The sequence below is a fragment of the Panthera leo genome, chromosome A1, assembly GCF_018350215.1.
Source record: "Panthera leo isolate Ple1 chromosome A1, P.leo_Ple1_pat1.1, whole genome shotgun sequence".
Taxonomy (NCBI): Eukaryota; Metazoa; Chordata; class Mammalia; order Carnivora; family Felidae; genus Panthera; species Panthera leo.
In genome coordinates, this window is record NC_056679.1 from 179,375,729 (window position 1) to 179,386,722 (window position 10,994).

General features: G+C 39.2%; 1 pseudogene; it reads right to left on the minus strand.

Moving 5' to 3' along the window:
* Positions 1-9,746: 9,746 nt before the first annotated feature.
* On the minus strand, positions 9,747-10,686 carry LOC122201448 (annotated as a pseudogene).
* Positions 10,687-10,994: the final 308 nt, after the last annotated feature.

Here is a 10,994-nt window from a genome sequence, read left to right on the forward strand (position 1 = left end):
TTCAGACCCTGGTGGGTTTTTAAATCTCCCAGATGATTTCAATGTGCAGCCAAGGCTAAGAACCACTGTATTAAGGCCCAGTTCTTACCCAATGACCAGAGTAAGAGGCCAACTCACCTAATATTACAGCATCCTCTGGGTTTAAAGACTGAGTTTTCAGAAGGTAGTTCCTAGAGCATTGCATGAACATTGAAATGCAAGTGAATTGAAAATTGTCATGTCTCCATCAAGACCTTGGATCTGTGTTTTAACTGTCCTACAAGGTAATTCTGATGCTTATTCAAGTTTGGGAACCAGTAATATAAGGATTAGGACAAGTTTCTCCTCCTGTCTTATATCGTGGCCTAGGAGACCAAAAATCTGAATTTAATGCAGAGTTTTGTCTGTAGATGTTTATCCACCAGCAAGTGTTTTGACCATGAAGTCCTCAGATTTCTTCAGTTGTGAAGAGAAAGACAAAATCTCTTTCTTTTTAAAATTTTTTTTAATGTTCTTATTTTATTTTTGAGAGAGACAGAGTGCTAACGGGGGAGAGAGGGAGACAGAATCTGAAGCAGGCTCCAGGCTCTGAGCTGTCTGCACAGAGCCTGACATGGAGCTTGAACTCACTGACTGTGAGATCATGACCTGAGCCAAAGTCGGACACTTAACTGACTGAGCCACCCAGGCTCCCCTGAAGGACAAAATTTCTAAGATAGTCTCTGAGGTTAAAAGTCTGCATTCAGATAATTCTTCCATACGTTTCAGAACTGATTCAAGTTCCCTGGTGGAAGGAGATTTTCCTAAACCATAAACAAATGCATAGCAAAGTGATTAAGAGCATGGCCTCCTGGTTCTATCTAGGTTTGAATACCATTTCTACTTCTTCCTATCTGATCTTAGAAAAGTTTTTAAATCTGTGAGCCTCAGTCTTTATTATAAAGTTGGATTCCTATTCATACTTAGGCTTGTATCAAGGGTTAAAAAAAAGTGCTTGTAGAACACTTAACATCAACTCAGGCACACAGTGAGCTCTCAATAAATGAAAGCTATACTTATATTTATAATTATTTTTTCATACTGGTTATTGCACAAAATTTGAATTTCAATATTGTCCCTATTTCCAGGCATACTTCAGAGGCAGGTATGAAATGAGAAAGCTTTGGAAATTAGAAGAGAAAGTGACTGTAGAGGACATGGGGCTATGAGCAGAGATTATATAACAAGAATGAAATCCTAGGATCATTTAGTCTTACAGCTGCCAGGGACCTTAACTGTCTTCTAGATCAACCTTCCAACCCTGTAGATCTGGGGAAAGAGGCCATGTTAGAGTAGAGTCTTGGCCTTGGAGGGGCATCAATTTATGAAGCCTTAATGGGTGGGGTCCTATTAATGGATGTGACTGGGATTGGGTTCCTCCAGAGGCTTTCAGCCTACAAATAGACTACTTTTAATTCAAAGTGAAAAGAAAAGCCAATGTAGGAGACAGAAGATTTTGTATTGAGGAAGACCCACATTGTCTTAACCATCAAACCAAAATTTAAGTGTCTTCTCAGCTCACCAGAATGGCTCCTGGAAGTATTGCACCTTGCATACTGACACGTGTTTCACCTATCAGAAAATTCTATGTCAGACACCTATAAGATTTACCACCTGTGCTACAAAATTCCCAGTATCTTTCCAGTGCTAAATACTAATTTTACACACACATGAGATGAAGGCCAGTGAGAGGGGAGGATGCAGAATGGAATTAAGGTTGAAAGAGTAACACAGGGCTGAGGAGGGCACTGGAAGGTATTCTTGGCTATGAGAAAGCAGAGTGGGGTGCTGATACCTGAGGCCAGAGGCATGAGAAGGAATTGTCAGGTGTAGAAAGCAGATGTGAGAGAGTGTTGAGGGCAAACTGTACTCTCTTAACAATCATGTATTTTTGATCCCTGGTCTGTGATAGTCTGCTACTTTATCAAAAGCAGAGGAGGGTGGAAAGTAAAAGACCCTGAATCACTGTAGCAATATAGGTCTTCTGGGAAACAGCCTCTAATAATTTTCTGGGGCTGCTTAAACAAAATTCAGAGGCTAGAAGTCCAAAACCAAGGTGTTAGCAGGGTTGGTACCTTCTAAGTTCTGTGAGGGAGAATTTGTTTCATGCCTCTCCTAGCTTCTGATGGCCTCAGGCATTCCTTGGCTTACAGATGGTATTCTCCCTGGGACTTCACATTTCCTCCTTCTGTATATGTCTGTCTCTGTGTCCAAATTTCCCCTTTCATAAGGACACAGTCATATTGGATTATGGCCCACCCTAATGACCTTATATTAATTTGACCATCTGCAAAGACCCATGATTTCTAAATAAGGTCACATCCATAGTTACTAGGGGTTAGGACTTCAATACCGTTTGGACAGAAACACAGTTCAAACCATAACATAGCCCATGCTCTGCTCCCATCTTCTGGTTAACATGAGGCCTACAGAAACTTCCCTTGGTCACTAGATTTCTTGAGTCCAGTTTTCTATCTCTAATTCAGGGCTGCATGTCTTTCAGACACATTCCCTATTGTCTTCCACGTGGAGAAGTGTAGGGGGTCCTGTACCTCCCTGAAAGGTACTCTGTCTAGCAGAGAAAAGCCTCAAAGTCCTCTCCCTATAGCTGTTGACAGGCAGCTGTTGCACAAAGAAAATGTAGATCTGGGAGGAACCTCAGTACTCATGTGGTCCATACTATAGAAAAGTGGAGTGGGACCCAAAAAGTCATTTTTGTTCAGGTGCATGGCAGAACCAGTTACAAACTCAGTTTCCTCATTTGAAGGGCAACACTCTTCCCATTCCACTTTTGACCAACTCAGTATTATGTTAGGCACTGTAAGAGAGTCAAAGGAAGTATAATATTCCATTAGTTAAAGATGTGCATTATTTCATGTTTTTAAAATCTTTGGAATAGAGATGCTATTTATAATCAATGGCAAGTCTAATTGGCAGCATTTTCTCCTTATTAGTGGAATACAACAGTAAACACACATCTTATTTAGATATCTTAAATCCAATAAAATATAGTTTAAGAAATAATCCTAGCCTTCATGGTGTCTCCCCTCTAGTTAGGAAGATAATATTTTGTCATTTGATGTCATAATAAGCATTATTAAGACAGACTGTAACTTAGAAATTCACACTAACAGCTTTGGCTACAGAAAAAGAAAAACATAATTGAAAATTCACAACTCATCATGTCCCTAACCACTCCCTTTTTAAAACCCTTCCAACAGCTTCTTCTTGCTCTTAGGATGAAGACTAAACTCCTTATGTGGACCATGAGATTTGGTATGTCCTGGCACTTGTTAAGTTTCTATCCTCATCTTGCACCACTCTTCTTCTTTCACTCTCTCTACAGTGGTCCTCTGTTTTTCTTTTCTTTTCTTTTTTCTTTTCTTTTCTTTTCTTTTCTTTTATATTTATTTATTTATGTTTGTTTGTTTGTTTGTTTTAGTCCATCTTATTTCTATGCCTCCCCCCCGCCCCCCCGGAATTTTCCCTTGCTGTTTCCTCTTCTTGGAGTGTCTTCCTTAACATTCTTCAACCAGATAACTCTTAATCCTTCTTCTGATTTCTTTAAAAGAGTCACTTCTTTGGAAAAACTTTCTCTAATTTTCTGATTAAGTCAAATTGGTTCCTTATATGCTCTCAAAGCAATGTGTATCCTTTTCTTTGTAGCCCTTGCCATGAATACATATAGTTACATATTAATTTGATCATTTGAATAATACCAGTTTCTCCTATTAGACTTGAAGCTCCTTGGGGATGGATTCCTGTCTGTTTTTCTCATTATTGTGTCCCAGGACCTAGCATAAACCCTGGTACATGGATGATGCAAATACATATGTATTGATGAATAAATGATGAATCTGTACATGTTCACAGAAGATGTCATGGTAGCTTTGTGATTTGACCCTCATCTTGCAAATGGTGGGCAGTGAGCATAGAGAATATTACAGTCATTGGGTCACACTAACATGAAGTAAAATCTCAATTCTGCCTTCAATGGAATTATTGAGATCATTAAATTATCATATACAAAACACTTGTGCAGTATCTGGACTGCAGATAACACTTAATAAATCACAGCCTTTATTGTTGTTACTACATGCTTATGTCTAAGAGGCTGTTTGGAGGTTGGGGTCATGCCCGATTTTTGTACATTTGTAGTACCTTCTGCCTGCCACGTGTCCATAAACATCCATAACTGAACACATGGCATTAAGGTTAAAGAAATGTTTCTGGGAGCAAGTATAGGAATGATTGAATTTGCTTTGTGTCTAGGTCCATGTCTAAATAATTACTGTAAAAGTTGCCTTTATGTTTTTCAAGAAATCATTTATGAATGGTAGGAAATCCTTCTGAATGGTAGGGAGCTATCTAATCTTTCTCAGTGCAAATGTTCCTCATGCAGCATCTGTGATTCAGTAGCATTTTCAGGTTTGGCACGAGTACATGGTTTTAAAGGGGAATAGAATCCCTAAATCAAATCATGGGGCAGGGGCTTATTAATGCCCCTGGCTTATGAATTCCCACTGTGGCACCCAGGGCTGTTCACAAGCTCCTGGCTCCTAGCTACTTCATCTGGCTGTCATTTTTGGCTGCAAGCCTCATAATATAGAAAGTATGTCACAATGTGTTTAAGAATAAATTTATTTTCTCTCATTAGGCCTAGATTTTGAGGAGTCCTTTAAATCCATTAATATTGGCATTTTTCAGCAGAGAAACATTTTCATCTGTTTTTACCTTTGATCATTGATTTTAGTTCCATTTTATAACACTATTTGTGTATTGGTTCTCTATTCTCTTATCTCTAATTCTCTCTAAATGTCTTTATAGTTTTGGGGTGTGTGTGTGTGTGTGTGTGTGAATTAACATTACTTTGAGATCATTGTAGATTCACATACAGGTGTAAGAAATAATATATAAAGATCCCATATACCTTTTGTTCAGTTTTCTTCCAGGGTAATATCTTTCAAAAATATAATAAAGCATCACAGGCAGGATATTGACATTTCTACAACCTACCAATCTTATTCAGATTTCCCCAGTTTTACTTGTACTCATCCGTGTGTGTGTGTGTGTGTGTGTGTGTGTGTGTGTGTGTGCATACTTAGTTATATGTAATGTTGTTACATGTGTTGGCCCATTTTCCACCTCCATAGTCAAGACACAGAATAGTTCCATCACCACAAATATCCCTGACATTGCCTTTTTATAATGACACTCAACTCCTTCTTGCCTGACTCCTCACTTTGTTCTTTTTTTCTACATGACTTTTATATTTGTCTACCATATTACTGATTGGATTTTCTGCAATATCAATCCTGCTCTTCACTGCTTCCAGTATAAATCGTAATTATACAGACATACTCTTTTTCCTCATAGTCCTTTTTAAAAAATCTTATTCATATCCCCTGCTTTGTTATTCCCTTTTCCCTTTGTAGCTATTTTCACATGAGCATAAATAGGGCAGGATCCTGGGGAGTCATCTAATCCAGGGAAGCAAATTCTTGGAAAATATGCTGACATATACTTCTGTACTTCATATACTGCAGGCTTATGGCTTGCAGTTCTCCAAGGCAAATACAACTAATCAATTGGATATGGCATACAAAAGCAAATCTGTTTGCCATTCATGGTCTTTTCCAATCTTTCATTTCACAAATGAAGAAACTAAGGACAAATATAAAAGAGTCTGTAACAAAGTATACAGATAAGATTGGGAAACAGATCCATATCTGAAAATGATGAAATGGAAAACCAATGCCATTTGCATTCTTATAGTTCCAAGTCTTTGCTTGACCTCAGGGATGTTTTGCATCTAGGCTGGATGTATGGTACTTCTGGATGACAAAGAACTCTCAGGAAGGATCTGCTGATAAAGCTATTTTTCAAAAGTGTTCTGTGCCTGAAGAATTTCCTGCCTAAATAAGGCAAAAGAACGAAGGACTGTGGATCCCACCTCTAGTTATATGTATGTTATTTGAGACTTTTCTTCCCACCTTTCTCTTCAGCCAGTTAAAGAGCTTTAAAAGCAAGTGGGATTCAACCTGGCTGTGTGTAACTAACAATGTAAAATAGCACTGATAAGAATGGATAATAAAGGGTAATTTTCAATCTTGAACACAAAGGATGTGGTCATATAATATAGACCTCACTTCAGAAGAGAGGCAGTATTATTTAGTGGTTAGGGCCATACACACTGGGTCCAGCTTCTGAGATTTGAAGCCAATCTCCAGCACCTATTAGCTGGTGACTTTGAGCAAGTTACTTAACTTTTTTTTGCTTCAGCTTCTTCATCTGTAAAATGGGGATTATAATATCAGTACCTACTTTACAGCAATGTTGTGAAGATTAAATAAATCAACATATACAAAGCACTTGGAAGGGTTCCTGACATATAGTAAGTGATATATTCGTGTTTGCAATGGTTATTTTCACCACATCTAGACATAATGTATGTATCTTATGAAGTATATATTGCTTTTCCCATAAAGGAAATAAAACTGAGGAAGTTACATAATAAATAAGTACCAATTTTGAATAGAGAAAAGAAAACTAATATTTCTAATTTGGGGAAGTCATGGATGCTTCTTAGAAGAATAGGCTGATGAGGGGCACGTGGGTGGCTCAGTCAGTTAAATGTCCATCACAGTTTGAGGTTTGAATAGGTTTGAGTCCTGAGTCGGGCTTTGTGCTGACAGCTGAGAGCCTGGAGCCTGCTTCAGATTCTGTGTCTCCCTCTCTCTCTGCCCTTCCCCCACTCATGCTCTGTCTCAAAAATAAATAAACATTAAAAAAAGAAAAGAATAGCCAGATGACTACATATGGGAGGAAGGATACTATTAAAACAGGAATAGATGGAGAAAAGAAGAAAACATGTCATATCCTGGTGTCAGGTCTCCTGGGGGAGGGTACCAGATGCATAAGACCTAGAGCAGCAATGTCATTTCATTCCTTACCTATTTATTTGGCAATAGTTAAATATATACCATGATGCAATTATGATGAGGAACAAAAGACAATAAAGAAACTAAACCCCAGCCTCAAATATAAGTAACGTGTTCTTCCAGGAGAGAAGATGTAGAGGGTAGAGATTGGTCATTTTCATGCCCTTTTATTATATTACTTTCTAATAAATTTTTTAGCACTGAGTAGGTGAAATTTTCCAGAGAGATAATACTTTGAGGTCCTTTTCTATTACTGAAAATATCATCAGAGTTTGTCCTCTTGATGATGGCTTCAGAATAGGGGTTGCAAACTCAAATCCTACAGGGGCCATAAGGGACAATAAACCAATGAAGCATTCTGAGTATAAGTGTAGGAGCACCAGAATGTAAAAGTTGGGGTCTAGACCATGGAAACTTTGGGAGCACACAGACTATATAAAGGGCATCCATTCTGGAGTAGGTTATTGCCAGGTCTTTTAAATCTTTGAGAGAATTCAGAAATACAGAATTTAACATGAAAGCTCTTTTTTTATTTAAAAATTTTTTTAATGTTCATTTATTTTTGAGGAAGAGAGAGAAACAGAGTGTGAGTGGGGGAGGGACAGAGAGAGAGGGAGACCCAGAATCCAAAGCAGGCTTCAGGCTCTGAGCTGTCAGCGCAGAGCCCGACATGGGACTTGAACTCATGGACCTTGAAATCATGACCTGAACCAAAGTTGGACGCTTAACTGACTGAGCCACCCAGGTGCCCCAAAAGCTCTTTATTTTTAAATACTGCATCAAATACTGTAAACAAAATAGGTGTGCCAAACAAAGTGTGTTTGAATATCATTTTTTAGCCTTTGGCAACCAGCTGGAATTTAAACAAGCAATGACATATAGTGGGTGCTGTTGTCTTTCCAGCTGTCTGAGAAAACCCAGAGTTCCTGCTCCAAAGCCCACCCCCCACCCAGATACTTTCTACTCTATCCTCTCACACCCACTGGCTCTCCAGACAATAAGCTGGACAACTGAAACCAAGAGTCTTACTGCCAATGTATTGCTGCTGAGATTTTCAAGTTTCAAGTCCCTGGTTTAGAGTGAGTCATCTCAGATTCAATTAATGGAGAATTCCTCTGGGTTTGTCACCATTGGCAGAGGGGGAAATGACTCAGACAGAGGAGTATGCAGTGCCTAATGGGTCCAGCATGTGAGGGCTTTTGAGATTGCTGGGTATGGTGCTCATGGTGCCCAAAGGGAGCACAGAGGAGGGCTAGAGGTTACAACATGCTCTCAGCTAAATTCACTGCTGGCTCTTTTGGACTAAAAAGAATTTGAGATATTTGCATCTGACCTCAAACGTAAAGTAGGTCCAGCATCTCAAGGAGATGTATTATTACAAGCTCTCTGTTTCCTTCCCCAGCCTTATTTCCTTCTGCCTGCCCAAACTGTGCACTTTGCATCCTGGTATCACCAAACTACTTACAGTTCTCCCAACCCCCTTTCTTGCTTTTATACCTTTGTAAATTCCATTTTGCCTTTCTGGAATACCTTTGGCCTTATATTTATATTTTGCCTTTATTCCACAGTGCCTTGTGCATGGACAAAGGTTTATAAAACTGTATTGAATTGAATACAGTCACTACACAGCCCTGAAGTGACCACAGTGTGACCTGTCTCAATCCTGTGGGTCAGACCTAAAGCATCATTGACTCAGGCTCTGCCATCTAAGCCCTTCTGAGTTATCTGCGGGCATAATTGGGGTGATTAGAGCACAGAAAGTAGGAATGCACAGATAACTGAGAAGCCAGTAGTTTCACCTTACTGCTATCATTCACTCACATTTAGGAAACATTCATTGAAAAAATACTTTGTCAGGCATTGTTCTAAGCACTGGGGATACAGCAGTCAGGAAGAGGAATCTCCTTTTCTAAAGTTTCTATTATATGTGGCAGGGGAGAAGTAAATCAGTAAATATAAACACTAGAATACCAGGTAACATTAAATTCAATGAAGAAAACCACACAGAATAATCTGATACAGCTAGAATAGTTGGGGTAGGATTTTCAGATAGAGTAGCAGTGTTGGTCTTTCTAGGAAAGCATTTTTTTGTGTGTGTGCTGAGACCTACATGATTAGGACTCATGGTAAGACATAAGGGAAGAAAGTGCATTCCCATAGAGGAAGGAATGACTGGAAATGTTCAGAGCTTGGAATGAACTTGGTGTGTTCCAAAAAGAAAAGGGCAAGAATGGCTGGAACAGCGTTAGAGAGGGCAAGAAATAAACTCTGAAAAGTACTCAGGTGCCAGAGAATGAAGGGCCCTGTGAGACCACAATAAGGAATCTGAACTATTGTGAGTGTGATAGCAAACCAGTAGAGGGTTTTATGCAGCTTCCTGTATGTTATGACTTTCCTTCAGTTGGTATGGATTGCTGCATGACAAGAGGAGAAACAGTAAAATAACTGAGACTGAGATTGAGGACTGGATGCCCCTTTACTTATGGACCCAATTTCAGACCAAAAGGCCTTTATTAGTCATATTGAGAAAAATGCCTTGGCAGTGATATTAGGAACTTGTAGACTCCATGAGGTGCAGTATTATTGAAATGATTGGACATGGACTGTGTCCTTTCTTATGCATACAAATATCTTTGTGGGCCTATATTCCTCCTTTGCATATATAATCTAGTAGTATAGTGTTTCTTAAACCTTAGCATATGTATGAAACACCCACAGATCATGTTAAATTGCAGGTTTTGATTTGATAGACTTGGGGTGCTGCATTTCCCCCTTTTTTTAGCTGCCTGGTGAATAAGTTTATTATTGTCTTTATCTGAAAAATCTTCATAGAAAATTGTGGTTTGGTTTATTAGCTCTCAGCAGCCTGCTCCTAAGCTCTAAGGAATCTTGCCTTCTGAACTACCTAATCTTTCTTCTGGACAAGAGACATTTGGGGGGATGGTTTCACCTCTTCTTCTTAACTTATTTCTTAGGCTTCTTCTTATAAACTGGATTCTCTCATATAGCAGTGTGAGCTTTCTTAAACACCCCCATCATGTCTGGAGTTATGTTGTTCCTTATGTAATGAGAGAATTGTTTCTTGTAAGAATCTTCATCTTTTCCCACTAGGTAATGCATATAATCTGCAACTTTCTGACCCAGGATGTTCTCCCAGTATACTTCTACATTGAATTCCTTGCTTTCTGAACTATACCAGGGAATTGTTTGAACTGTGAAGGATAGACAAGCCTCCATCCACAGCTCCCTTGAGGGCCCCATAAACTTTATTTCTAGTAGTAGTTCTGGCAAGCCCTGTATCCAAATAGCAGCTGAAGGTACCAGGTTGACCATCAGTGCTTTCCACATTGTATTCATCTCTAGTCACCTCCATTTGGCCTTCATAGGTCTTGTCCATACCAAATGAGTTAAGAAGACTGCAGGCCAGCAGCAGGCTGGTACAATATGCTGCAACATAATTTGTCAGGCCAACCTTCACACTTTGGGAGCTCAAGAGCAAAGCTACACAAACTATCATATCTCCTTCTCTACAGGCATAAGCAATCTGACAAATGATATGCATGAACTATCATCCTCTATTTAGATGTGTTGTACTTATTTTTATCCTGAATTACCAAGTGTTTCCAAGCATAGTAATCATTTTACCCTCTCATCTGTTTCTAAATTTCATTTGGTATCTCTTGAAATAAGCCTTATTCTTGACACTTTTAACAAACCCCATCCTGTGGAACAAAGGCCAGTCAGTGTCTATGGCTCACCACAGACCAACTGGGGTGCTGCATTTCTAATAATCTCCCAGGTGGTGCTGAGGTATCATGTAGTCAGATTATGCAGTCTGAGGACTACATTTTGAGAAGCCCCTTTGACCAGGATGCAATCAGAGTCCTTCACCTGTTTTCAGTTTACCTGTTCAGATTCAATCTCCTTGGTTCCAGGGTTGGAGTGACCTTGTATAAAAGGAGATAGAAGATGAAAAGTGATGTTGAAATCATACCTAGGCCCATGGGATCCTGAATTAAGTAGCGAGGCCAGATG